Source organism: Parasteatoda tepidariorum, chromosome 12, assembly GCF_982258835.1.
Source record: "Parasteatoda tepidariorum strain Cologne lab strain chromosome 12, Ptep-v5.0, whole genome shotgun sequence".
Taxonomy (NCBI): Eukaryota; Metazoa; Arthropoda; class Arachnida; order Araneae; family Theridiidae; genus Parasteatoda; species Parasteatoda tepidariorum.
In genome coordinates this window covers 13,750,218-13,775,796 of record NC_141766.1, presented here as the reverse complement: position 1 = coordinate 13,775,796, position 25,579 = coordinate 13,750,218, and the positions used below count along the sequence as shown (strand labels likewise).

General features: G+C 30.5%; 1 protein-coding gene across 2 annotated transcripts in view; it reads left to right on the top strand.

Moving 5' to 3' along the window:
- The window catches only part of LOC107449499 (uncharacterized), a 138,027-nt gene that overhangs the window by 40,795 nt on the left and 71,653 nt on the right, over positions 1 to 25,579 (top strand). The gene's annotated exons all lie outside the window — the stretch shown is intronic.

The following is a 25,579-nucleotide window of genomic DNA, read 5'->3' as shown; positions in this document are numbered from 1 at the left end:
AATAAAAAATAGCAGGCTTTACCCTTTTCTTACTCCGCTCACTCCCGTAATTGCTTATCGTTCATTCATCATTGATTTTTTTTCTTTATATATACTTCCTTAAGCTGCAATATTTTTCACTTTTCGCAAAACACATAACATTTTATTTTCAAAATATACAAGTATTGCAGCTTTATGTAAGAACATTTTGCTAAGCATAATGAAATAGAGGATTTAATAAATTTGAAAAATAATTATCTGTACTTGAAAGAAAAAAAAACTTAAGGAATTTAGATTGTGTAACTCAACTGGAAAAAAAAAAAGAGAAGTAATATTACTCGTTAACAAGACTTATTGAAGTTTAAACAGGGAACGGTTTTAGCGTTATTTATTAAGTTTATTGTTTTTAAAAATGTCAATATAATTATTAAGAGTGATATTAGGCAACAAACAAATCTCTCTCTCTCTCTCTGGCTGTCTTTCGCTACTTTTTATTGACAACAACTTGAGCGCATGTTTATAAAATAAATTTTTTATGACAATGGATAAATAGTCAATGGTCAATATTTAAAGCAAAAAAACTTAAAGAAAGATATAACGAATGAGTATTTAAATTTTCAATTGCTTTCAAACATATTGGAATTTCAAAACAAAATTCTTGTTAAGTTTACACATAAACCCGCCCTTTCAGCAAATTAAATTTTAACCAAGTTACCTTTCAGCCAACTACGCGAAGAAAAAGTTTTTCTTAAATTACCGCATTCTATGATAATAACATTTTTTCAAAACAAAACCATAGCTCTGTTAATAAAACCAAGTATTTAAACCATTTATTTGGTAATTTTTTTGTTAAAATGATAGCAGTTAACCGGATACTCTAGCTTTCAAAATTATAGCTCTTTTAACCTCACATTTAGTAAAAAATATAAAACTGAATAGTAAATTTTTCTGAACAAATGGTTTTTATACAGTGCTCTAAACTATCATGGTAAAATTATAAAATTTTACCACGTTTTTCGCATTTCAACTCATATTATAAAATCTAAATTTTTTATTACTTTACCGAAAACATTACTAAACCACTTCGTTAAAAAATACTGAGCTTTTTGGTTTTTCCCTATAGCCGGAAATAAAGTAAGTTTTACAATATTTTGGTAGTTTTGATTAAATTTTCTTTTCTAGCAAACATATCAACCAATCGCAGTATTTTTTTATTAACAATTAGTGATTTTTAAGTTAACAATCGAAATCGAAATTTTCTCTACAACTCATCATAAGAACAATCACGTGAAAAGAAAAAGAAGAAAAAAGGTGCGTAAAAGGCAATAATAAAATTGCAATTAATTTTCGAACATATTTGAATACCGGTATTAATTTCAAGATCAAAATTAGCCTTTACAGAGCGCAAAATTTCTAATTAGTATTTGCATTTCTGTGTTCTACAAAGCAGCCAGTACAGTATTTTTTTACACCAGATTTTGCAGATAACAATTTCCAAACTAATTATAGAATAGTCATTTTCATTTTCATCGCACTCTCTGTTCATTTTTCTGTAATCCTTTGTAATTTTATTTTATAACTGTTGTTGAACAGCCAACCCGAATTTGATCTCATGGTTACCAGTGTTCAACTTTATATCCTTGTAATTTTGAATCTAAACCAAGAAATAAGAGAACTCCTGTACAAAAGTATCGGGAACGAATTGCCTTCGTGGAGAACTTTTTCATGGTGAGATAAACCACGAAAACCTCCCGTGATTAGCAAGACGAAGATGGGACTCTAATAATCCACGATGCGTCTATCACTTGGAATATTTTATGTCAGCCGGGTACGAAATTCGTATCAACCAGCAATTCTTAAGATTCAAATCCTCAAAACTCATTAGTTGGCTAGCGTTCCTTCCCCTGAGCCTCCACCGCTTATCCTTCGTAATTTGAAACTTCTAAATCTTATACTTTTTGTACAGCAAAGCAAAATGTAAAGTTAAAATAAACACCCAAAAATAGCGGAGGGGACTTCGCTCCTTAGGACTTTTTTATTCAGAGGGAAACGTATTATAGTAAATATTTCTTTCAGGATTCGGCTCAATAATTTAGTAGTTTTCCTGCCACTGTTTATGAATTTTTTCATATAAAAATTAAATAAAAATACAATATATTGATAATTTTTTGCAGAATATTTTTCTAATTAAAAAGATTAAATCCAGTTTAGAAGTATCTGAGTTAACTCCTCAAAGTAAATATACTAAAAAATAGACATTTAAGTGCATGATTTATAAAAGATCCAACATTTTACGCATTTGTGTCTAGTTGAATAGTACTAATTTTTGAAGTTGCGAAATAAGAAGACTTAACAATTTTATTACCATTAATTTTCTTCCTTTTTTTAATAATTTATTAACAGTGTCTAACTTGTGCTTGAAAAAAAATATTAAACATTTCTTTAATTAGTAAAACAAATTCTAACAAGAAATTTTAAAATAATCCTACTTAAAAGTTATTACTATAATGGGGAAAAAAATACTATGATGCTTCTTCAGAGTTTCATAACAGTTAAACTTCTGTTTGCGCATTTGTTTAAGAAATATAATGTGCTTACGTTGTAAAAAAATCAAGATATTCAAGAAATATCGCAGTGATGCATGAACACGAAGCTTATTACAAATTTATCAGATAAATTACTCAAATTTTTGAGGGATCAAAGAATCTAATTTCTTGTTTTTTAATGTTCTTTTTTTACCTGCACAAAAATATATATGTGTTTATATTTGAAGCATTTAAAGAAACTTGATTAATTTGTATCATGGCGTACTATAAACGTACTATATTATCTCAATAGTTGTGAAAGACTCAAATAGTCGTTCACCATGATTTAAATAATTTACAAACTTTCGACTGCTTAGATAAAGAGATGGAAGATAAAGAAAAGAACGAAAAATGATGTTGTGTAGTCTGAACATTTTAGCCAATTTAATAAATGAAATACGGTTAGAAGTTTCCACCTTAACTCATAAAAATTAGGACATTAAAAAATTAAAATGTATGAATTACAAAAGATCTAACTTTTATTGCATTTGTGTCCAGATGAGAGAAAAATTTGATTTTACTAATTTATGAAATAAGAAGATTTAACAATTTCGTTACCGTTAATTTTTCGTTTATAGTTTTCTTTTTATATTTTAGCTTTCTTTATTAGTGCACGAACCACGAGATATAGCTAATTAAGTAAGCTACCGATTTATTATATCAATTGTTAAAATTAAGGAAGGTTGAAACTGATTTCTCGCTTTATAATGTTTTTTTTTCCTACAAACAAATATATCTGCTTATAATTTTAAAACACATGAATGAGAATGAATTTGATTTATTTGAATCATTTACAAACTCTTGACTGTTCAGATACAAGGGGTTTAAAAATCCAAAAAAGTGCAAAAAATTATGATGCTTAGTTGTACCCATAAATCATAAAAAGCGAAACTCTCTCCATTTTTAACAAGTTATATTACTAATCAAATAAGACTTTAATATTGAATCAAAAAATATTTTTAAAAAGTTAGAGTTTATTTATGTATTTATTTTTTATTTACTTTTACAATTTCCCATATCCGGTTGAAAGATTTTTGTTAGATGCATAAGAAATAGAATTTTGATCTGTAAAAGATTTTTACTGTGTATTGCTTTTCGCAATCTATGAAATATGAGAATTTTCCGTTTTTCTGTTATACATTTGCTTATTTATTTTTTTAGAAAAAATAAATAGTTCAATTAAAAGCTTATTGCAAACAATTGAAAACAAAATTGGTTTTATGAAAATGTTAAATAATAATAATCATCAGCAATATAAGGAAATAAATAAAAACTGAAATTTTAGTGAAGAAAAAAAAAAAAAAAATTGGAAAAGTGTAAAGTTCCTCAAGAACTCTGACCCCCAACAGGGTGGGATGCGAGAAGCGCATAACCGGACGTCGTTAACTTCTCAATTTACCATACACTAACAAAGAGAGGAAAAGCTCAAAATAAGATCCTGTATTTGTAAGTGTATTTGCACACAAATACACTTACAAACTCCTTTTTATTCCTGAAATTCTATTGCATAAAATTAATTGACCATTAAAATTCTTATGATTCTCTTTTTGATATAGACTTTACATTTAATATATACAGTAAAAAATCGCTAGTTCTTACCACGTACAAAAGTGCTTGCATTACAAACTACTAATTTTAGTGCAATAATTACCAATAATACAAATTATTATAATTTTATCGAAAACTATTTAAAACAGCACTAATTCGAGGAATTAATTATCATGATGGGTCGTGTAAAGAAGGGACAGTGAGTAAACTTTGTTTTTACGAAAATAATTCAAAATAATATTTTCATTTAATATCTGTCATAGTAGCGTAAAGATTAAAGTGTTAAAATTCTGAGTAGGAAACTAAACTCCTTTAATTTTCTATTAAGATATGTATACTGAACTGCTCTAAATTGATTTTATGGGGATATTTATTTGAGCTAAGTCAAATAAAGAATAAATAAATTAATGCGGCAAAAGAATTACGCAGCGTAAATTACTCAACGTTATGTTGAATTACAAGTTCTTCAAAATAAATATTCTACAAAAAATATGCATATCAAATAAATTTTTTTTTTTTTTACAAAATAAAGAGTAAAAATTTAACTTAACTATGTCGTATTTGTTAAACTTCTTTATTCTTACTATAATTGCGAAATTTATTATATTTAACTGTAAATAAACTAAGAATAAGTTACTAGATATCAGATATTATTTATATAAAATTTTATTGAAAGATTGGTTTGAACTGTTTTCTAAAAACAGAATCAATTCAAAAAAAGATTATTAAAGTAAAAAATTAAAAAAAAGTATGTGTTATTAAGAGAAAGAAATATACTATACAATTACAATTTTATTCGTTAATAAAATGATTAATGGAAGTTACAGAATACTATTTGCTTAATAACATGAGAGAATTGTAATTGCACTATTCCAATCACTGGACACCCATTAATCATTTTTTTTTCTTGGATAGATTTTTTTTAAGGTCGTCATTAATTACAGAAGGTGTCTAAATTAATTTTTGTCCTTTTGTCAGTCAATGGGCTAAATTGATTTTTAATTCCAGCCAATATACGTTTCGCAGAAAATTCTTTTCTTTCTTCAGTATTAATATTTATATAATAATTGCTGCCAAAAAGAAGAACAATAGTTGTGTATAAGTTAATTATAAAACGAATATAAAATTGCTTTAAGGTAATTTAATGTAACACTATTAAAATTACCCTCTGGTGAAAGTAAAAAGAAAAAGGTCAGTCTGTAAAACAATGAATTCCAAGAATTTCAAAAATTATCTTCTTTATTTTTAATTATATCATTTCGAGATGCTTTTTGATTTTCGAGATGCTATCATGATTTTTTTCATGACTCTTAGAATTCTTTACTTAAGATAATAGTGTTGAAGTTAATCTAATCGATTAAATTGGTCTAATCGAAAAGTGCGAACGCATGAGAACCTAGAATAATAGCATTAACACTGACCATTCCTGAAAATTCTTTTTATATGAAGTTGGAAAAATAAACTGCATTGTTAAATTAACGTGAAACGAGCAGATATTAATAAATTTCCTTCTCTGTCAGAAAACTGAATAAATTTCCTTCTCTGTCAGAAAACTGAAAAGGTCACTGATACCGCCACTGTTTTGGGGTTTTCAACTTAACGTTACATTTTATCAAACACTGCTTGATTTAGAAACTTCAAATTACGTTAATATGTAGGAAATTGAACGGAGATTACAATGGAATTAAAAAATAATTCTAAAATTAAGTCAAGATTATTTTTACTCTTATACTTGTTAGAAAAATAACATGCGGGCCGCTCTGTGACCGCAAGAATTCAGCTGCGGAAGTTAAATTTGGTATGCTGAAAGAGCCAAATTTGTTTTTAACCGTAACATAGTCTTTATTTCCTTTTAGAAACTCTTATTTGTTTGAAAGTTATTACAATTTAAAAGTTTTTTTTTCATTTTTTCTTTAACTAATAATTATTTATTGATTGTTGTGGAAAAAGTTTTCATTTACGCGATTTTCATAATATCCCTCTTGACTTAATATTAAAAATAATGAAAATAAAGAAAAAAATATTATATAGAAAAAGGCTAGGTGTTGCCAAATATAAAACTTCGACATTTTATACCGACATTTGAAAATATGTGTAGAATAAAGAGAAATAAGAATTGTTTCTTATATGATCGGTTAACAAGAAAAAATTACTTCTAATTTATAAATTCTTTTCATTGTGTCGCACACTCTGCCTTTCTAAAATGTAATTTTTTTAAGCGCAGTTATTTATCATTCAAATCCAGCTATCCTTTTTATTTTGTCAAAATTAACAAGTTAATATAATGAACTTAAATAAAAGTATAATAATTTTACATTAAGCAAATAATTTTTAATCGACTTTTCAGGAAAAAAAAAAACTTTTAAGAACATTGTTAAGAACAGTTTGTGCCAAATGCCTCTAGTTCTGAGAGAATAAAAAAACGAATTTGCGCGCGGGCATAAACTGCTTTTTCCATAGAACATCTTCAATGCGTAATAACTCTCGGCGAGACCGTTTTTCCTTCTTCTTCATTTGTCAAAACTTAGGAATCCTTAAAATGCAACTGCTGGCAATCCAATCGTAATTTTTACTTAAAAAAGTGGAAGAAAACAATTTGTACTTGATCTTCAATTATTTCAAACTTGATGAATGAGATTCAACTACAGGGATTATCGAGCGTAGCGAACAGGTGACGGTGCCTCCATGTAGAAAACAAGGATACATAAAAATAAATTGTGTCGAACAACTATTATCAGTAAGCGTATGATTAATATTTAAAATTGTCTCTAAAAAAGGACTGTAGAAGCTGATCAATTGATAAAAATTTATCTGCTGCAGTCAAGGTATAAATTATCGTCACTATCTGAAAAACATTTAATATATTTAAATATTAGCATGTTTACGAATTATGACCTGTTTTTGAATTTTTTTTAAATTAACGTCAAACTTTAACCGGATTTCAATAAATTAGTTCAAAAAGAACTGCATTCTTTAAAAAGGAGGTATGAAAATGATTCATTGGATTCGTTTTGTACTATGAAAATTGCCAAGTCGATTCGGCAGCATGAAATACTATTTCATTTTTCACCAGTTTATGGTTAAAAGAGCTCCACTTAGTTCTAATTACATAATCATTCAATTTCGTCTAAATAGTTATGCCTTTTCTGAAATATTGATTTGCAAATTTACCGTAAATTTAAAACTATACCTACAGTTTAATGGGACAAACAGATAAAATTTCGGTTCTCTTACCGTTATTTTAATATTTCAGCCATATTTCTGTTATTAGTTCCTAAGATTTAAAACATAGCACAATTTTAAAATTTGTTAACCCAAAACCCCTTGTGAGAAAAAAACAATGTTTTTAATTCATGTATAGGAAACATTTTGCAAATGACATTTGAAAATGATTAAATGTATGTTTATTATTTTGTATTGTTATGTTTCTTTCATTTTTCTACAACTAGGGAACATTACTGGAAAATGAGTAATTTTTCACACAATGCATTTTTATTTAAATCTTATATCGACTTCGTAGAAGAAAAAATCGGTGACTTTTTTTCAATCCTGCTGTAACTTTTGTATTTTTTCCAGCTTTAAATACTATGCTATTTTTATTAACACTTGAATTGAAGTATGTGACGAATGTAGTGTAAAGAAAGATTGAAACAGAGAAATTTAATGTTTAATTTTGTCTAATTTGCTATTTAAAGAATTTAGTTTCAAAATAAAACTCAATAACGCAATTATGGTTTTAAATAACTACTCCGCTATTTAATTGGTTAAGGCAATATGCAGTAGAACATTTTTTTATTTATGTCACATTTTATGCTAGAATAAATAGTGCAGACCCTTGCCACACATGAATGATAAATTTGCTTGACTATAGTAAGCAGAAGGGAGAGGGGGGGGGATATTGTCCCCGCAGTCTCCTCAATTGGTTATGCCTGGACAAAAGCCGTACCGACTGTGATTCTGTGTAAATTGGCGAAATTCTATCAAAGTTAAAAGAAAGGCAACCCTACAAGACCCTACACTTTATATTTTCTGCCATCTATCCGCAGGACTCAGAAACACGTCTAGAGTAAAAAATAAAAAACAGCGCCATCTATGTATTGCATTCAAAACAGTTTTTTTTCCTTAATGTATATAAACTATTTTAAAAATAAATTAATGCTGCATGAAAAAATATTTTTGTAATGCAAATAAAAAATAAATATAATTAACGTTTTGAAAGTATAATTTTAATTTTTATTTATATTCTGTATTATAAGTTTTTAAAAAAAATTATTTGCTTAATATTTTGAAGTTTAATTAATAAAAATATCCAAATGTATTTTTATTACTTAAAAACGTATATTTAAGAATAAAATTTCCTAAACAATTATTATTTTCAAGTATTGCTTAAAAGTTTAGGGGAAAAAAAGTTATTTACTTTATTAGACTAGACATTTGCTATAAACAGTCAGAAAATTTAAACACGATTTTTTTAAAATTCAAAATTCTTAAGACCATTTAAACTATTTTGAATCCAGTTTTTAAGAAGTAAGTGATTAAACTAAGATATTAAATTTGAAATGAACATTAAAATAAAAATAAAATAAAAAACAATTTATATAAATAAAACGTTTACTATTATAAATGGTATACATTCATTATTACAAAACACTTAAATTGTAATAAAAGTTAGTAAATTAATGTAATAAAAAAGCCCATCTCATTAAAAATCCTTGCTCTAAATTCAAGATATTTATAATTTCTAGGAGGATTTAAGCAATTTACAATATTTTTTTATTCATTTATTTTCTATAAAATGGATTTTTTTATTTACATGAATTTTAAACTTACCTATTCATTTTTGTTTTAGAGAAGGTTTAAAAAAGGAGTCATAGTCTGGAAAAAATTTATGTTAATTTCATTTGGGGCTTACAGTAATAATTTTCAAGCGACCAAAACATAAACAATGGGAAAAGTTTTCATATCGCTTCTTCCTAAAATGACAAAAAATAGACAATGACGGACCTTTAGCCTTTTACTGCTATCATATAAATTATACTAGATTTTTTTTTTTTTACCATGAATTACAAAAATGATGGATTTTTTATTGAATCCTTTAACGTTAAAAATAAATGTATCGCTTATTCAATAAAAAAATAATAATAAGTCTTCAATAAGAAAAAGTCTTCAATAAGTATTCAATTCAATAAGTCTTTCTTAAGTACATGTTTGATACAATAAATTTAACAAAATTTTATAATAAACAATCGAAAAAATAAAAACTTTTTCTCAATGAACAAAGGAATTGTTCTAGTTAAAAGTATTAATATATATTCTTATTTTTAAGGGAATATGTATTAAATTTTTCTAGAAAGAAAGAATATATTATATTTCGAGTTAAAAATTATACTTCAGAAAATGATTTCAAAAAGAAAAAATAAATAATTATATATATTTATTTAAAAATTTTAATAAAATTTAAAATGATTATTTTTTAATAAAATTATTTTTTTAAAAAATATAATAGGTAATACCACATAAAGTATATTTAGATTATAGTAAAATAATAAAATTCAAGTTTTTAATATTCTATGTAAAAAATTAGCAGTTTTCAAAGAATAATAAAAGTTGTTTTTTTCCTCTCAAAAATACGGTTAACGTTTTATGGATTTTTTCCATTCTCTCCTGATTTTTTTCAAATTTTTGAGTTAAAAGCACATTTTTTACCAACTCTGCATCTATTCATTATTAATCTATTGTAACATTACACTTAATTAACGGTATACAATAAAGGTCCTGTAACTAATTAAGTGTAAGAGGCCAAACAACGGTATACAATAAAGGTCCAGTAACTAATTAAGTGTAAGAGGCCAAACAACGGTTTTATTTTTCGGGCCTGTATAGGTGAAGAGTTATTCCGCCTCTTCCTGAAATGCCTCAAAACAAACGATAAAGGACCCTATTGTACTTGCCTTTTGCCGTTACCCTACCTAGAATGCCAGCATACGGCCTTACGTTTGCCGTGAGGTGTGTGCTTACTGGGAATATTGTCTCACAGACCTTTAATATGTGTTTCAGTTCCGAGTATTTTTGAAATTTTTATTTATCTATTTTTTTTACTGCGCTCTGGGCTCTCGTTTATATTTTAACGGAGTAGAGAAAGTATGGAATGTTTATTAGTTTATGCGGATGTAGAAATTTGCAATTTGGAGTTTGCTAAATAGTATTTTGTATGTTTTGAGTCAATTCTGAATTTTTTTTAAGAAATATCTCGTAACATTTTATTGCAGTATATTCAGATACAATCAATGATAATAAAAGGCAAATTCCTGCGTATTTAATTGCATTAATTGTTTTATATAAGTTTTTAAATGAAATTAGGCTTAACGAATGTACGTGTACTCTCGAAGTGTGCGGGCTTCCTGAACAGGCTGATGACCTTTTTCAGTATCGTTTTCTGAATTTTGTTATGGAATAAAACAAGAAACTATTCAACTGTTAAAGTTGCATCTAACTTTGTAATTTTTGTTTGATATGTTTTTTAAGAGATTAAAAAAGAAATGTAAACTTTTTTTTTCAATGAATGAAGCATTCATGCAAACTATTTTCTATGGAGATTTCTGCAGAGACAACATTAAATCAACTTGAAATTTTGAATTTTCGTGATCCACCTTAATGCGTAATGCATGAAAGTGCATTAAAGGTCAGTTAGGAATAATTTGGTAATTGAATTTTACATCAATGGTAATATTATTGTCATTATATTAATCATAAACGCTTCAGTTGATTTCTTTTTTAAAAAAGGTCAGTTTCGCGCCTATGCTCAGAAACCTCTTCCATCTGTTATGGTGACATGTAAATTACGCTTCATTGTAAAATAACAATAGCTTCTTATTTCATGACTGGCTATCTGAGAACTACAGGTCAGCTCGCTTATTCATAAATCAGGCAATGTAGTTGACATTATCCATTGTTCTTGACAACAAATGTTTGAGCTTTGTCTATAAACCTTATGCCTTAATGCTTAGAAATACAGACTACAACTATTTGAGGCTGTTACGAATTATTTTCTTCAGTAGTAGTAAACAAAAGCAGGATTTTTTGAAACAAAGAGAATTTTTTTAAAAAAATTTCTAGATATTAAATACTTAAGCATTCGTTTATAAAACCATCTGTGTAACTGTTTAAATTACTAGTGTTTAGTGGTTTATGAAATACTTTTAATTCTAATTTTATAGAATACATTACCCTTGCTACTATTAGGAAAAATGTTTTTTGAAACTACCGAGAATCTGCAGTTGTTGTTGTCTCTAGAAATATTATGAACGATTGAAATAGGAATGAAAGGAATATAGGAATGAAAAAAGTGATAAAAAAAAAGAGAAAATCGATCAATAATCATCAAACCGTTTCTAATCATCAAACAGGGAAAATCCGGCAATTAGAAAAAAATTCGGGGTCTTATTTCAGTTCAAATCAGGTTTTTGGTTTGTTTAAAGCATGAGGTCAAGTATCCTTCGAGAATCCACAATAGTTGTTATCTCTGGAAATATTATGAACGATTGAAATAGGAATGAAAGGAATATAGGAATGAAAAAAGTGATTAAAAAAAAGAGAAAATCGATCAATAATCATCAAACCGTTTCTAATCATCAAACAGGGAAAATCCGGCAATTAGAAAAAAATTCGGGGTCTTATTTCAGTTCAAATCAGGTTTTTGGTTTGTTTAAAGCATGAGGTCAAATATCCTTCAAGAATCCGCAGTAGTTGTTGTCTCTGGAAATATTATGAACGATTGAAATAGGAATGAAAGGAATATAGGAATGAAAAAAGTGATTAAAAAAAAAGAGAAAATCGATCAATAATCATCAAATCGTTCTAATCATCAAACAGGGAAAATCCGGCAATTAGAAAACAATTCGGGGTTTTATTTCAGTTTAAATCAGGTTTTTGGTTTGCTTAAAGCATGAGGTCAAATATCCATCGAGAATCCGCAGTAGTTGTTGCCTCTGGAAATATTATGAACGATTGAAATAGGAATGAAAGAAATATAGGAATGAAAAAAGTGATAAAAAAAAAAGAGAAAATCGATCAATAATCATCAAATCGTTTCTAATCATCAAACAGGGAAAATCCGGCAATTAGAAAAAAATTCGGGGTTTTATTTCAGTTTAAATCAGGTTTTTGGTTTGTTTAAAGCATGAGGTCAAATATCCTTCGAGAATCCGCAGTAGTTGTTGTCTCTGGAAATATTATGAACGATTGAAATAGGAATGAAAGGAATATAGGAATGAAAAAAGTGATAAAAAAAGAGAAAATCGATCAATAATCATCAAATCGTTTCTAATCATCAAACAGGGAAAATCCGGCAATTAGAAAAAAATTCGGGGTTTTATTTCAGTTTAAATCAGGTTTTTGGTTTGCTTAAAGCATGAGGTCAAATATCCATCGAGAATCCGCAGTAGTTGTTGTCTCTGGAAATATTATGAACGATTGAAATAGGAATGAAAGGAATATAGGAATGAAAAAAGTGATAAAAAAAAAAGAGAAAATCGATCAATAATCATCAAATCGTTTCTAATCATCAAACAGGGAAAATCCGGCAATTAGAAAAAAATTCGGGGTTTTATTTCAGTTTAAATCAGGTTTTTGGTTTGTTTAAAGCATGAGGTCAAATATCCTTCGAGAATCCGCAGTAGTTGTTGTCTCTGGAAATATTATGAACGATTGAAATAGGAATGAAAGGAATATAGGAATGAAAAAAGTGATAAAAAAAGAGAAAATCGATCAATAATCATCAAATCGTTCTAATCATCAAACAGGGAAAATCCGGCAATTAGAAAAGAATTCGGGGTTTTATTTCAGTTTAAATCAGGTTTTTGGTTTGTTTAAAGCATAAGGTCAAATATCCTTCAGTTGTAGTAACGAAATCATTGTAAACTTTTTTAACCGTTAATCAATAAACGAATGCCTACTTTTGTCTCATAAATATGATAAATAAATTATCTTAAATAAGCTTTTATATATTTATTTACTACTTCAATTCCAATAAACACTCAACATCTAGATAACTCAAAAAGTAATATGTAAAGAAAAATAATAATTTTTACGAGTTCGATAAATAAGTTTAAGGCCATAAAATTGTAGATTTAAAGAGAACTGATCTGAGAGTTACTTCTATAGACATCTTCGGGAATGTAAGAGTCGAAATAAAAAACGAAAGAATGGTTTTTGAGCTGATAAAGTTGGTAACTTTTTTTTCATTTTGTTTATATTCAAATCAGGGAATTCACCACTTCTACCACCTTTCGTATACAGTATTATCTCACAGATTACTTAATTTTATACTGATTAATTAATGATTTACAGTACATTAAATGAAATAATAGTGACAACAAGGTCAAATTGGAGCTACGAAGCAAAGAATTCGTGATGGACCTACCCAAGTCAGAATTCTTGATGTATCCATCAAAACATTTTGATGGTTTATGTTGGTTTCTGTGCGATTCATGATGGTTCAACATCATTTGATGGTCGCCATCGTGGAAAACCCCTAATGACTTTGAGCTTTCTTTTAAAAAGTAAAAAATTGCTTGAAACATCTTAAAATTTTAGGATATTCAAATTGGAGTTTTTTTATTAGTTGCCAAATACGATACGAAGAAATTTCAAATTTTTCCTAAGCATCCGCAGTATAAAAGAATTACTTTAATATCTTGCGCAGTTTTAACCAAATTTTGTTAATTTTATTGAATATATTTAAAATTATAGTAAAAAACAATAGACAAAAAATAGCTTTTTATAAAAATGTCCATACCTCAATAAAAAGTACCAAAAAATTTAACCAAATTTTGTTGAATTTTATTGAATATTTTTGAAGTTTTAGTAAAAAACAATAGACAAAAAATAGTTTTTTATAAAAATGTCCATACCTCCATAAAAAGTACCAAAAAATTTAACCAATTTTTGTTTAATTTTTTTGAATATTTTTAAAGTTATTGTCAAAACCAATACACAAAAAATAGCTTTTTTATTAAAATGTCCGTACCTCCATAAAAATACCAAAATATTTAACCAAATTTTGCTTACTTTTATTTAATATTTTTAAAGTTATAGTAAAAAACAATACGCAGAAAATGTTTCTTATAAAAATGCCCATATCTCCATAAATAGCTAGGTTTACGAAAATTTGTGCAATTATTTTTTTTAATAGCCAAAATAATTGTTACAAGTAATAAATTTATTTTTTACGTTTTTTTAGTATAGAGTGTTCAAAAACACTATTTTTCGTTTTTAATTTATTGTCGGTCCCTCAAGCCTATAAAAGCTTCAAACTTCATTGAGAAGTATGAGAAATCGCATGATATAAACGCTTTTCTGAAGTTATAAAATAATTCTCTAATTATTTCTTCAGAAATATGAAAAAATGTATTAGTACAAAAGTTTTTCTATTATTTTGTCCACCTCCTGTAAGTCTGATTCTCAGTCCTGTCTCTCTCTTTTCCCGCCTCTCTGATTTGAGATGTCAAACGAGGAAAAATTTCCAGATGAGGTGCAATATCAGCAAAAAAATGTTCGTTATCAATAAGTACTTTTAAATTTTGATTGACCCCAGTCGGTTCGGTTGGTTACATTTTTGTATAAAATAGTCTTAATTTTGATTCAATAGGCAAGAAAAGAATAATACGAGGGTTGCTATTTATATTTCTGGCCTAATAATGAAACAACAAACATGTAGGATCGAAATTGGTTTTATTGTTTTTCAAAATATTCTCCATGATAATCAATACACTTTTGCATGCGTTTGAACCAATTTTCAAAGCACTTTTTCCAGTCCGATTGAGGTAACTCCAAAACATGCGTTTTGAATGCATCAACCGCTTCTTCGGGGGTCGAAAATCGTTGTCCACGTAATTTATTTTTGATGTGTGGGAATAAGAAGAAGTCATTGGGTGCCAAATCAGGGCTGTACGGCGGATGACCCATCAGTTCGATCTTTCGCTCCGTCAGAAATGTCTTTGTTTGAGTCGATGTGTGAGAGCTCGCATTGTCATGATGAAGAATGATTCGCCTGTTCTTCTGCTTTTTTCGAATTTCTTCGATGACTTCTGGCAAACAAATGGTCGTGTACCATTCAGAATTGATCGTCCTGCGTTGCTCTAACGCCACTGTTGCCACATGACCGTTAATGCCGAAGAAACAGGCAATCATTTGTTTCGATGTGCTTCTTCCTCAAACAACTTTTGTTGGTTTTGCCTCGTCTTGGAAGACCCATACAGTTGATTGCTGTTTTGTTCCCGGCTCATATGCATAGATCCATGATTCATCACCTGTGTAGATGTTATACACAGCCTTTTATGTACCTTGAACGTATTTTTCCAACATTTCCTTGCACCAATCGACACGAGCCTTTTTTTGAGCGTTTGTCAGATTATGCGGGATCCAACGCGAACAAATTTTTTTACGCTCAAATGTTCATGCAATATTTTATTGATGCAAGTCATACTAATGTCCAAAGACGCCTCTATCTCGCGGTATGTCACATGACGATCTTGCTTTATCAGTTCACGCACAGCATCGATCTTTTCTGGCACAACAACGGATTTTGGACGACCTGCACGGGATTCGACCTGGATCGAACATCGACCACAATTAAATTCGTTATACCAATTTTTTACAGTGCTGTAGGATGGCGCTTTATCGCTGAATAAGGAATTAAGTTCATCGAAGCACTCTTGTCTTGACAATCCACGTCGAAAGGTATGAAAAATAATGGCACGAAAATGTTCACGATTCAATTCCATTTTTTGAAAGAGAAGAACTTTTCAATTTACTGTCAACGACACAAATAAAGCTATAATGGTAAATCATCTGCTGAATTTATGTTTAAAAATATCAAACTTTCGATTAAAATCGTCTGCGGTCGCCTAGCAACACTTACTGTTGTCAAGGCCAGAAATATAAATAGCAACCCTCGTATGCATTTGATGCTGTTTTGTATTATTTTTTTATCTTGTTATTTTTTTGCAATTTTTTTTTACTAATTAAAATTTAACCTTAATTTGTTATACAAATACCAATGATTTGAATTTTTTTTTGTTTATATAAAAAATTATTAGCACATTATAGCAAGTATTGACAGTATATTGAATCAATAAAATATTGAATCAATAAAATAAGGATGAATTGATAATTTTACATTTCATTTTCACTAAGATTTAATTTTTTATGAATAAATAGTGTGACATTTGCTATTATTGCTGAAAATAGAATTTTAGGATTTTCTCCTCGTTTTACTTTTGCGTCTGATTTAGAAGAACTAAGATTTTAAAAGAAATCTTTGATTAAAAATTTTAATTATAATTTGGAGTAATTTCTTTGATTCAAATTAGTTCTTAGATGTTTCAATAAATGAGCTCATTTGTAAAACAATAACTTAATAATCGCGATAAATAATCTTTAAAACACATAAAATATTTACCGCTTACTACAATTTTAACTGGTGAATCTGCAATTTTAACCGGTTTTTAAACGGCAGGCACTGAACTTTTGTTTTTCACCCCAGAAGATGCCGGAAGTGTTGCTCATTTATTATTACCCAATGGGCACCTATGAACCTAAGTCACGGAGGCGATCAGCATTGCCCACGCCACACTGCCACAGATACCCGTTTATAAGATGGGCCACATTCACACATCACACTCAGAGAGAAACATCCATACCCTGGGCAGGATTCGAGCTCGTTACCATTGGCTTCACTGTCAGGCACGCTGACCACTTGGTCGCCTGGCCGGCTTGAACCCGAAAAAAGCTTTCAGATAAAGCACCGAAAGGAACCCGAAAAAAAGTACTAGAAAAAAAAACATTACTTTAGCAATTATAAACTCATGTTTGTGAAAATTGCAACACCACTAAGGACTTATGCGAGATAGCTGAAATTTTCAGGAAATGCAAAGTAGAGCATGTTATGCAAATGATTAGAATTTCAGACCCGTAGCGCATGCGCATGCTGAGCAGCGCCCTCTGAACGGCTGATGAATCCGAGTAAATAGACGGCTGTAGCGACGCGTGTATGGTTATCGGTGGTAATCTGCTTGTGGTAAACGTTAGCTTAGTCGTTACTTATGCCTCTTCGACGAAAGAGAGCGAGTTATCAGCTACTTACGGACTTTGAACGGGGGAGAACCATCGGCCTTCGGGAAGCTGGATTATCTTATGGTGCAGATGCCGCTCGTGTGCAGCGTAGCAGCAGCACAGTGGTGCGTGTTTGGAAGCAGTGGACGAACGAGTGTCAGACAACTTGGAAATTCGGGAGTGGACCCCGAAATGTCACGTCAGCTCGCGACTATAGACACCTGGCCTGCGTGGCGCTGACTGATCGTACGGCCCCCACTAGACAACTGGCAGCACAGTGGTCAATAGCTACAGGTGTTTCATTGTGTGCTTCATCAATTCATAGGCGTCTGCTGCAGCGTGGACTGCGCGCAAGGGACTCCTTTATACAGGATCCCCCTCACGTTAAACCATCACCGCCTGCTGCTGCAATGGGCCAACCAGCATAGGGACTGGCGTGCTGATTGGCAATGTGCCGTGATTTCTGACGAATCCCGCTTTAATTTGTAGTACCATGATGGCCGCATTTGTGTCAGACGCTATGCCGGTGAACGCCACCTTCCGGAGTGCGTTATCGAACGCCACAGTGGACGAAAACCCGGAGTTATGGTTTGGGGTGCCATAGCATATCATGGACGATCTCGATTGCTATCAATTGTGGGTAATCTGAACAGCAACCGGCACATCAGTGAAGATCTACAGCCTCAAGCTGTTCCCTTCCTTCAAGCCCAGGACAATGTCCGCCTTCATATTGCTAGGACTGTGCAATCCTTCCTTGCACCGCGGCAGGTACAGCTTCTTTCTTGGCCTGCGTATTCCCCAGATATATCGCTAATTGAACATGTGTGGGATTTCGCTGGTCGGCGTCTCACTCGTGATCATCGTCCTGTTGCTTCTACAGACGAACTTTGGGTACGCATATAAACAATATGAAATGCTCTTCCTCAGGCAGACATTCAAAATTTGTTTGGCTTCATGCCACGTCGTCTAACAGCACTTATTGCGGCGCGTGGTGGTTACACAAAATACTGATTTTGATCTCTTGTTATTGTTTGTTTGCTTTGAAAATTAAATCACTTATTTGTACTACTACTAGTCAGCTGTGTATTAAATTTCACTTGATTATGACGATTCCTTCATGGTGTTGCAATTTTCACAAACATGAGTTTAGGAATTTACGCTAAATTTAATTTGTGCAGTTTAGCAAACTAAGCCCGAATTTAAAGTAGTAATTTAAGGTAAACATTTTTAAGGTCTCTTAATATTTCTGAATTCCAATAATTACATACATCTATTGTGTCGTGATAATGTTTTATCAGTCGGTGATTTTTTTTAGAAAAAATTGTATTAAAATGAAAATTCTCATAATTTTTGCCAATATTTTTAACTTATCACAAAATTAATCTCCTGAGAAAATATTGTTAATTGATGCAATATTTATACTAATACAATTAAGTATATCATATAATTGTATTATGCCCTGTTAAGAAAAATCAGAATATGTTTTAAAAGTTGATTTCCGCAAGCTACAAAGTAAATTTTGCATATTAATTAGCTTCTAAAAAGCATCTATTTACATTGGCATAAAAATTTTATTATATTGAATTCATGTTTAACTGCCTGAATTAAATCTGTCATTTAAGTCATATAATTATCAAGGTAGTGCTTTTTTCCCGATGCTCTTTTTCCATGCTTTTTATCCTGGGGCATTTTTTTTTCCTCGGAGCTTTTTTCTGTTGTTCTAGAATAAAATGTTACTCATTGCTAAAATATTCATAAACTCTTAAATGTCTACGGTGAAAATGTGCAGTTGTTGTACTAGATGCAAGAAAACTTCATTAAAATTATTACTAAATTTATTTATTAATTATAAATTATAAATTTATTATTTATTAATTATAATTATAAATTAAATTTATTACTAAATTTGAATAATATCTCATTAAAATTAATAAAACTTAAACAGTATTCTATTAAAAATAATTTTCGTCAATATCCTAAAAGCCAAAGGTGATAAAGTAAAACGGTTTTCAGAATTGAAGTCAACATAAAAAACTACATTAGAAAACGCCTTTCTATAGCTTGTTTATCTGTATAATACTATGAAGAAAAAAAAAGATTTAAAAATCGCTATAAAAAATTCGGTTTCTATAGTTTGGTCGCAGATTGGCACCCAGTATTGTATCGAAACGCCCAAAACAACCTGATATTTCCAACAGTCAGGAAATGCGACACTTTCGAAGAAATTTTAAATCTTCAGAATAGTTTTTTTTAAATGTTTATAGTAATCTTAATTAATATCCTATAGAGAGCCAAGCAGTTCTTGGAAGTTAAGTGCTAGAGTATTAAGTAACATTTTCTCATTTTTAAGCTATTAGTTCTACTTTTAGGCCTTTATTTACGACAAGGCTTTTTAAAAAAGCTCAGACTGAAAAAAGTTTCGAAGAAGGCAGGAAAATAAAAACCTATTTGCTTTTTAAAATCTATTTAAATAAATTTTTCTCTGTCTTCTTTCTTCGTACTGGAAGTTTTGTTGTCGCTGTCGTAGGTCATTAAGTCAAGGGGCCATCTATGGTCAAGAATTCGACTTCTGCCTCACCCATACGTCACACCCGTTTATAGGGTGGACCCATTCATTCATCCACAGATTGTAATTTTGACCTGAACCAGAGAACGACCAATCTCCAATTCAGTACCCCCAGAGGTATATATATATATATATTAATATGGGAACATGGAGGACTTTGTGGCCCAACAGATATAGCGTGCACCAGTCACCATTTGCTTCACGGGGACCCTTCAGCCGGCTGGATTCGAACTCCCGTTCTCACGGACATGATTCCAGCGTCCTGCCAACCAAGCTCTCCCAGCTACTGGAAGATATAGGTTCACAAAATGGCTTTCCTATTGCACATTTAAACAAATATTAGTGCTAGAGTCATTTATGTAAGTTATAAAGAAATGAAAATAAGCGGTTCAAAAAATGGCGTATTTTCGGAGGGCATGCAAATTATTGACTGAAAAACTTACTTTTACAAAATATTTATGAAATCATTTCCTGTGCACATACTCCAGAATGCCTTAATGTTAGATACAAAAAATAAATAAATGAATTACGCGCAGTTTTAAAGCGAGTAATTATTGAAATTATCGCTGAAGACAAGGCAGGAAAATGACATTTTGAAACTAAGCATACATTTTTTAAGATAAATAATAGCTCAAACAATATCAAATTATCCTAAAAAGGTAATAAGAATGGTGTTAATTAAACATAATTTCATCATTTTATTGTATGATACATTAGATTTGTGTGTATAGTCGTATTTGATGAGATTCGCGCATGTATAAGATTCGGCCTTTTCAGGACACATATGAGAAGGCCAATCTATTTTGTTTCGAATCAATATAACTTTTGAAGCTATTCTGTTCAAATTATCCTAATGTCATTGTTAAACCTTTTTAGATCTGAATCTTTGTTTTGTTTTAGTCATCTACTATAGGACGTTAAGTCTACAGTTTTGAGTCGTATTCAGTTGAATTCCGTTATGGTGAACGGTCTGCGGACCCAGCCATATGTCCACTGTAAACGGGAGTTCACTATATCAAAATTCTTAAAAAATTACAATTTAGCGTACGGATTAAAATTACAATTTAGCATTGATTGAGATATTTATAATTTGCTTTTTAATTAACAGCTGATTAAACATATAATAAATCAAGTATTAAAAAGAAAAAATAAACAACAAATTTTAACAAAGTAATGATCGAAAGTACTAATTTCTTCCATATAAATGGAAGAAATTAGTACTTTTTGTAATGCGATTTCAAGTAGAGTTTAATAATCTCAACCATTAGTAATGAATCCTATATTTTCAACTTATTTTTCTCTAATGCCGATTTCGAGATAAGCTCCGAAATTTCTTTTTCAGCATAGGGTAGGGATGTGCTTTCTTAACAACTTGTTAATCAAGTGTAGTTTAAATTTTTAAGAACATGCTAGAGCAGTGGTTCCTGAACCTTTAGTCTCATAGACCCCTTGACATGTTTTTCGGTTTTGGGTAGACCCCTTGCTTACCTGATATTGATTTTTTGTAAATTCATCAACTTCAAATGTATTTTAGACAGCTGGTATAGTGCTACTCACTGTGAAAGATTTAAATTTTTAACTGTGGTGAAGTGTTGTGTGAAAAACTTACGAAAAAACACATGTTAATTTTGTACATTTATTACTTAAATTCAAAATAATTTAATTATTAATTTTATTTAATTAATATGCAAATGGAATAAAACAGTGCACTATAAAACCCGTAGTCCGCTACTAATATTATAATTGCGAAATAAGTTTGTATACAAAATCGTTGTAGAGTATTATCGGTCTGCTTATTACGTTTTCACATAAAAACTAAGCAACAAATCTCCGATGTCTTGTGCGCAGATAAAGTTGGAGGCCTAGCTAGCTATAGAGTTGACACAGGCTAGGCTACAATTAACCGCGAAAAAATACGTTTTTGTTACAAAATAAAACCCTACACGCAGAGAAATTAAAAACGTACTTGGGCGGAGCTGCAGGCGACCGCTAGTTTATAATAATTCAGTTTCATGTATCAAAAAATAATCCTAATAACTTAAATTTTAATAAAATTTTTACTTCATAGCTACTTTTATAAATTATGTAGAATGTAGATAGATATATGTCTTTATATTATAAGATAGTATAATGTAAGTAAATAGTGTTTATGATTATTCCATTCATGAAATGCCAAAATTAAAGTCACGACCTGCTTATATGAGATCCACTATCGTTGACAGTCATTTTCATTTCATGGACCCCTAATTTTTTTTTTCACTTGACATGGACCTCTTGCAGGTTGTCGTCGACCTCTGGGGGTCGATATAGACCACTTTGGGAATTACTGTGCCAGAGTAAGATTTATGAAGAAATGTCGTCATTTACAACTCTTCGAGGCAACTTCCTGTCCGCTATAAATGTATAAAATAACGTTAGTTCATTATATTAGAATTCGACTAATACTTTTATAAAATTTTAATGAGAAATATTTTTGTTTCACTTTCTTGGAGTATCGTTTTGCACCTTATTATCAATGTCAATGGCCATCAACACATAAAGAACTTTTCGATGATGACATTCAACTGCCTTTTGTTCTGAAAGCTACGCCAAAGACGTTTTTTGTTGAAATGCTGCGAACCGTATCCATTGCTTTAAACAACACTCTTGTAAAACGCAATTAAATTTTCTTCATGAGTGAATTCGTGTTGTTTATCTGCGATGCTTTATTCAGTTTTCTTTTTAAATACAGTCAATCCCCGCTATAATGAACCTAGGATATAACGAACTTTTTTTAGTGATCCCTTCTGAACTCCCATTTTTCATACGCTTATAGCGGTCAGCTGAAAAAGTGTCAGTTTTTTATTAGTAAACATTATTTTCATTTCTTCAGTTTTTTTTCCTTCGTTCTATTCTGCTATTGCGATTGCAAAAGACGGAATTTATTTACACCAAGTCAAATCTTACTCTTGCATGCCCTTCGCTTTTTAACTAGGGCGAACAAATTAAGAAGCACACACCATGCCAAAGGAAAAGGAGAAATTTCGGCAACTTTTCTCGTAAGTGGCATCTTAGAACTTTTTTTTTCGTTCGAAATTTTCGTTCGATCCTAGAACTTTTGTTTTCCTGCAGAAAATGAAGACTAGATACTCGACAGAAAATTGAATTGTAGTCAATCGAATATCACTAATTTATTTCACAGAATACAAAAATTATTTATTTTCATTTTAATTTATTATCTAGATAATCAGTTAATGGTTTATAAGACAATATACTTTCGTAATCATTATTTCCCACAATACTGTTATCACGTGCTAAAAAATAATTTTTTAAAGAATTTGGATATAGTGAACCACCGTTTATAGTGAAATTTCTGATGGGATAGTTCGCTATAACGACTGTCTTCGGAGATCTCGAAATTAAACATTAAATTATGGAGTTCAGACATCCATGATTTACATTTATTTATGAAGCAAGAGATTCATAAATTTTCATCAATCACAAAAATCAATAAATTTTAGTTTAGTTATTAGAAGGAAGGAAAATGTCTTATGATTAAAACAAATTAAATTAAATGTGAGTCGAATCAATTTTTGTCTAAAAAAGACAGATATATACTGAGAAACTGCACTTTTAAAAACATTACAAAATTAATTCCGAATTATTGCTTAAGAGGACGCAATATCTCGGGAAAAATCCTTCATGGCAAATTGTCTTTCGCAAATATAAGTAATTTAATATTTAGTGTACAGAAAAAGGAAGCTCGGGTAAACCTAGAATCAACCATAAAGATTCAAAGGCGAAGAAAAATATTTGGCAACGAATTATATCAGAATTATGCTGTTACGCTATGGAAGGTTATCATGAAATAATTTGTTCGCATTTTAATATTTTTAAAACGTTTTTTCGTCCTGCAGTGGACTGATCGTTAAGACGTGGTTCCCATCAGATCCCCGAAGTCAAGCATCACTGGTTGCGGTCAGTGTGCAGGTGGGTGACCACTTGGATTAGTCTGCGTAGGGACCGAGGGTGTGCGGTATTGGTCCTCGTTAAACAGTTCTGCCGTAAAGTGCTCGACTTCGCTTGCAGTTCGTTGGGCTACCGAAGCGAGGGTGCCATCCCCTCTGCAGAGGATCAAAATTGCGATGGCTTGTCTTCGGATCATCCTCAGGGATGTTTCCCAGATCGTCGCCAATAGCCCATTGTGCAGCTCTAGTACGACGTAGATGAACAACAACAATAAAAAGGTTTTTCAACAATTGAAACTTATTAGATGGCTTCTTAAGTCACAACAAAAAAATTACATTTTTTTCAAATATATAAAAAAATAATAAATGAAAAAGAAAACATTTTTTTACACTCCCCTTTACCCTTCAGTAAAATGATGTTCAGATATTTGGAAATTTTGCAAGTATATTATAAATTAGCATGCGATTTGGGATTATTCAGATGTGCTGTTTCTTAATTTAATTCAGCATGATAATTTTTGAATAAAGGTACACTAATTTTAGATTTTCGTCTTTCGTTGCTTGCCTTACCAACGACGCACTATTGGTCTTTACCTGCCGTTCTTTAAATGTCTTACAAAGCATATTAAATGCATTCAAAATATTCATTTGGGTGTATTAAGCCGATATAGATCAATGAAATATTAGCGACAGGCAGTTTAAGGCAAATAAAACCGGTTATCGCGCTGATAAATTTTTTTTTTGTTGTTGTAGGCCTGTTTAGGCAGTGGAGATGCGATCGTTCCTGTTTTTCAGTGGCGCCATCTATGGCCAGAAATTTGACTTCTGCCACGCCATTCCCACAACCCGTTTATAGGGCGGGTCACATTCACACACAAAGGAGAAAGGACATAGAAAACACAGAGAGAAAGAAACATCCATGCCTTGCCCGGGCTTCGAACCCAGGATCTTTCTGATGCAAGGACAGTTCCCTGCCTCCTACACAAGCTGGTCGGCTATCGCGCTGATGTCTGGCTAAATACAGCACTCGCACACACTAAATGCGATGCTAGTCGAAACACAGGGCATCATAAATATGACGCTCGCAATGAAACCGTCAGACAAACTAACAAATGATTTTAAAGAAAACATTTTCTCAAAAACGAACTAATTTTTGGAGAATGAAATTAAATAAAATATGCCCACGGTATAAAATGAAACTGTTCTCTAACTATAGCGTTCAAAAATCACATGGACGTGATCTCAATACGGTACTTTCATATTACAACTTACTACTACGTACGAACATTCTCGTCATGATACGTATATTCTCGTTCGAAGGATGCGCTTCTTTCACATTCTGCCTGTCCTGTAGAGAGTAAAAAGATCACAGAACACAACACATTTAAAGGCTTCAAATGGATTTTTGTAAACTTAAAATGTCCCATTAATAAAGATACAATGAAGATAAAATATTAAATTATAAAGAATACTAAAATATTGTAAAGTAAACAGTCACACACAGATACAACCAACTCAGACATCTTCAGAGTAGATCAGTGTTTCTTTACTTGATTTCTAAGAATTCGAAAATTCTTAAAACAAGAAAATGAATATTTAAAATAATACTCCAGAAGAAAATAGAATATTTTACATGCTTGGATGTACTTTGTATTTCCTGATCATTTTCTTTGGAGTCAGGGTTAGACAGTAAAAATTGAGAAAACTCTCAATCCAATAAAACACTTAACTAATTTTACAATTGCAAGTACAGTTTATACAAATTTATGTATGGGTGATTTTCCAATCAGAAATGATAATGGGTGATTTTCCTACCTGAAATGATTATAGGTGATTTTCCA